At 44.6% G+C, this 4,413-nt stretch overlaps 1 protein-coding gene across 2 annotated transcripts in view; it reads right to left on the minus strand.

The window, feature by feature from the left end:
- Window positions 1–2,365, minus strand: part of NR1H4 (nuclear receptor subfamily 1 group H member 4) — a 75,568-nt gene extending 73,203 nt beyond the window's left edge. For both annotated transcript variants that reach the window (XM_012801244.2, XM_003783315.3), the window contains exon 1: window positions 2,170–2,365. The gene's annotated coding sequence lies outside the window, so the exon portion shown is untranslated. The remainder of the gene's footprint in view (window positions 1–2,169) is intronic.
- Window positions 2,366–4,413: the final 2,048 nt, after the last annotated feature.

The following is a 4,413-nucleotide window of genomic DNA, read 5'->3' on the forward strand; positions in this document are numbered from 1 at the left end:
ATACAGACACACACACATCATCACACACCCACACAGTCTCTCACACACCCTCACACACACCCACACAGTCACACACACATCATCACACCCCCTCACACACACCCTCACACGTACAGACACTCACACACACACCATCACACACCCACACAATCTCTCACACACCCTCACACACACCCACACAGTCACACACACATCATCACACACCCACACAGTCTCTCACACACCCACACAGTCTCACACACACCATCACACAAACCCACACAGTCACACACACACCCTCACACACACACACACACACATCATCACACACCCACAGAGTCTCTCGCACACCCTCACACACACCCACACAGTCACACACACATAATCACACACTCACACAGTCTCTCACACACCCTCACACACACCCACACAGTCTCACACACACCATCACACAAACCCACACAGTCACACACACACCCTCACACATACACACACACACACATCATCACACACCCACAGAGTCTCTCGCACACCCTCACACACACCCACACAGTCACACACACACATCATCACACCCCCACACAGTCTCTCACACACCCTCACACACGTCTTTTCCTCTCAGTGCTCTCAGGGCCTCACAACCACTGGGGATCCCATGACAACAGGGCCTGATCTTTGAAATGTGGAAACAAGAGTGAGGACAAGGGTTACGTTGCTTTCCTCTCCAAGTGGGGGAGAGGGCAGAGGTTCCTAAGGAACAGCGGTGCAGATACTGAGGAAGGGGCTCAGGACGACAGAGCTTGCTGGCTGGTCAGTCCCCCATCAGTTAGCTAGGCGTTGCATCAGGCCTGTTGCAACATTCTCAGAAAACAGAAAAGTCCACAGTGCAAATGGCACAGGTTTATAATTTGGAGAATTGGGGGGAGAGGTTACACAGAAAAGAAAGTGGCTATCATTTTATAAAATCATAGCTAGAAACAGTGGTAGCTTCCCAAATATCTTTCCCTACACTCTTCTTCTCTTTAGCAAGAGGCAACACACGTGCACACACACTCATACACATACACACAAATATTTAAACCCCTTAGTTGAAGTCTGGCTGACACACAAAATGCTTCACATACATATTTCATGTATATAGCTTGACGAGTTGGGGGATTGCATACAACTCTGAAACCATCGCCACAATCAACATCATTAACCTATCACCTCCAAAAGTTTCCTCCCACCTTCCTTTTTATTATTAATATTATTTTTGTATCCCTAACTCTCTTATTAATACTGGCTAAGTGATTCTAAGACAGCACCAGAAACAACATCAGACGTTTTTCAAGTTCAAATCTCAGGTGTGCCTTTCTCAGACACAGACTCCAAGGTGAGTCATTTGTCATCCTCCCCTTCCTCTTCCTTCTAAATAAAAACCCAATTAAGAGAAACAATTCAGTCTCTGCAGTTGCCTAATTCACTGTGTCAGAAGGTGACGAGGAGATAGCTTATCTGTAGATCCAGTCCTTGGACAATTTTAAAAGGCAAAAGATTTATGAGATCTGAAAAAAAGACCAAGGTACTAATTTTAACAATAAGGTTCTTCCTCACATGTTCCAACTTTCAAAAATATTTTCATCTGATATTTCCACTTGGCTATATATTCATATTAGGAATGAAAAGCAGTAGAAGAATTTATAATTGAAGTCAAAAGAGAAAGCTTTCTAAACCTACTCTTCTCCTAGGGAAAATTTTCACTTAAGCGTAGCGTAAATACCCTAGTCCTAACTCTCAAGTCATCTGACATTACCAATCCTCCCACACTCACATCAGTATTTGATAACTCACCAGAACATAGTACCTTATGCAGATCAAATTGTCTATAGGATAAGAACAGAAATATTTCTGAAATTTACTGTCTCCTACAATTCTCCTTGGGTGAACTCAATGTCAAATATTATTCAAAATTATTTCTTCCTAAATAATTTTTTCACAAGGTAAGCATCTGTTAGAGCCATTGACTTCTATTTGAGTTTAGAATTTCTTTCGTTTTCTTTCTTTTCTTCTTTTAATTTTCAGGATTTTACATCAAACACTACTAACTTCAAGTTCATTGATTGACAGAAATCACTGATGTCAAAGAGAAACCTTTGGCTCTGTTGCCACGAAGTAGACGCCCCACTCCCAAAGGAATTAGGTACTTACTTGGATTGTTTGGGGTCAAAGATGAACTTTCAAGGCCCCAGGAGGATTCTTAGCCCCGCTCTCCTCTCCAAAGCCCAGCAATTTTGCTACAAATTCTCACATGTGCAGTGGGGTTGAGGAGGAGGACAGAGGTCTAGCGACAGCGGTGGGTAATCACAGGCGGCCTTCCGGCCCAGAAGCAGCATCTCTGCCTTGGCTGTGTGCCTCACGGACACAGATTAGTCATTAACAGTCCTCCCCTGCTAAATGATATAAACACAGAAAGGAACCTTGGGAGAGCCTCGTGATTCCCAGGACAAGCCCGCAGAGCCCCGGAGCCCTGCATCTTGCCTTCTGCAGACAGTACTCCTTCAGCTGGGCTGTAGGCTCCTGGGTGCCCATATTTCTATTCACATCAACTAAAACTGAACTGTGGCCATCCTTCCGTCTCTTTCCAATCTCTAATAGCGCCCTTACTTCCCAGGAACTGAAGCTCTGAGCTCTGAGCCTTCCCCCCTCCCCTCTGCCCAGCTTCCCATCTCCAGTAATGACAGATTCCTATTGATTCTGCCTGCGGACGCTCTGACTTCTGAACGACTCTGTCCTCTGCTGATGTGGGCCCACTACCACGTCCTTTCTTAAGAACAGCATTGATATCATAACCCATTTCTCTCTTCTTCTTCTGTTTTCCTAGTTGGACAGCAATTGGACAGCTCTGGTCAGATGCCCACTCTTTAGTCACCACCTTGAGCAAGACTTTAATGTCCCTGAGTCTCAGTTTTCTCATCCATAGAGTGGACACAAGGAAATTGTCTCATGGGCTATGGTGACAATTATGTGAGTAGTTAAAAGGTTTTAAAAAGTGCCAAGCAATCAATAGATTTGGGATATTATTATGTCTCTTCTTTCTGAGTTGAACAAGCCCTGGTTGAGTGTCAGCTTGCTATTTACCCAGAGGCTGGGTGCCCTCCTAATCAAAAATCCCAAAGGGTTCTCCTTACCTAAAGAATAAACATAAACTGCGTGATGATTAGAACCCCACTGCCCCTGATGATCTAGCCCTAATCTATCTTTCTAGAATTTTCTCACATCCTGCTTCTTCAGAGACCCCAACCTCGGCCCACCTGTACCCAACCTTCCTTTCTGCAGGCCTTTGCACAACCTTTCCTTTGACTGAATCTCCCTCTTCTCCATCCACACACAGAACAGAAGCCAGGTTCAGCCCCATTCCCCATCTGCCCATAAGCCTTCCCTGACCCTCTCTTTTCAGTTACCTTGCTGTCCCTTAACTCCTCTGCCCTTATCTATTCTAGTTTAAGTCTACCTATCTTATCTCTTTAATAAGAACAAACTTTCTGGAGGAAGGCAGCATTGCAGACTTGCCTTTGTGTCCCTCCCTTGGCTTAGCAAAGTACCTCTCACTGAGAACGCATTGCATAACTATTTGTTAATTCAGTCGGTGGGTGAGCTGAAAAATGGAGAATTTTCCAAAGTAGCATGGCCGCACACACACGTGTATCTGGCAGCTAGTGGAAGGCCAACACTCACATCTGTTACAAATGTTACGATACGTATAGCTTCTCTTATTAAACAGCACATGTGGGTCCCATAGGCTCATACTCCCTACCTCTGTGGCTCCGGATGTAGTACAGGGCACGCCCGGACCCTTCGTCACAGGAAGAGGGATAACTGAAGACACAGACTCTGGAACCGGACCACCTAGGTTCTAATCCCAGCTGTGCCAGTTATAACCTATGTAGCCATGACCTGAAGCTTTTACTTAGTATCTTTATGTCTCAGTTTCCTCATCTGTAAGATGGAGATACAATTACTGTACAATTATTTCATGGAGTTACTGTAAGGATTAAATGAATTATTGAATGAAGTGGTGGTACTTGGAGGGTACCTGATACACGGAAAACTCCATGTATTATTTTCCTGGGCATTTCACACTAACAGTCATCTCCTCCCAGCAAGACTAGCTAGTCCCTGAGTGTTTCCCATCCTTCTGGATTTCTGATGGTGTACAAGGGAGTGCTGGGCGTTACATAATGGGCTTTCCAAACATTTAAACAAGTATTCATCTTCTATTCACATCACACAATCAATCCATTTGAAAATCCTTAAATTTTACTCTATATGTATCCGCTACCTTCCCATGACTTCCTCCACCATCACTCTATCCAAGCCGGCTTTCTCACCTGTGGTTTGTGGGATCCTACTAGACTGAAAAGATCATGTCATTCCTTTGCTCCAAACCCCCCA

The sequence above is a fragment of the Otolemur garnettii genome, unplaced genomic scaffold (assembly GCF_000181295.1).
Source record: "Otolemur garnettii isolate 467f Iridium unplaced genomic scaffold, OtoGar3 scaffold00007, whole genome shotgun sequence".
In the NCBI taxonomy this organism is placed as follows: domain Eukaryota; kingdom Metazoa; phylum Chordata; class Mammalia; order Primates; family Galagidae; genus Otolemur; species Otolemur garnettii.